Source organism: Penaeus monodon, chromosome 32 (genome assembly GCF_015228065.2).
Source record: "Penaeus monodon isolate SGIC_2016 chromosome 32, NSTDA_Pmon_1, whole genome shotgun sequence".
NCBI lineage: Eukaryota > Metazoa > Arthropoda > Malacostraca > Decapoda > Penaeidae > Penaeus > Penaeus monodon.
In genome coordinates, this window is record NC_051417.1 from 30,742,487 (window position 1) to 30,742,981 (window position 495).

Here is a 495-nt window from a genome sequence, read left to right on the forward strand (position 1 = left end):
CATCACAAATGCGGGCATGCAAGAGTGGTCCCTCTACCCACTGCCCTGCGCTAGGCTTACGAACTAGCTAACAGGCTTCAGTTGGTACATATCGAGTGTCAGTGACTGGGGTTTAATTCCCTTACCGAAGCCAAAGGATTAACTAAAACACAGCAGACTGTATTGGCTGAAAATCATATACTGTATACATATTTTTTCAACTTATTTTTTTTTCATTAAGAAAGAAAACTCCTCTTTGCCACAGAAGAAAATACTGACATATAAAGTATTTACTCTACAAAATCTTATGTTAAAAAAACGAAGCATTTATCAATAGAAATGAACTAGAGCATTGGACTGCCACAAGGAAGCCTACGACAAAAGCTGAAAGACTCCACACTGCCAATCGTTGCAGAAATCACTTCGGAGTTAGCAGTCGTCTTGAACATTCAACTCATATCTTGGTTATTAAAAATACGAAACGGAAAGCTTGTAGCAGTCACCACTGATTTCATA

The 495-nt window shown here is 38.6% G+C and overlaps 1 protein-coding gene across 1 annotated transcript in view; it reads right to left on the minus strand.

The window, feature by feature from the left end:
* Positions 1–495, minus strand: part of LOC119593792 — a gene marked incomplete in the record, with an annotated part of 129,698 nt that overhangs the window by 1,000 nt on the left and 128,203 nt on the right. The window contains 1 exon segment of the mRNA XM_037942816.1: positions 1–495.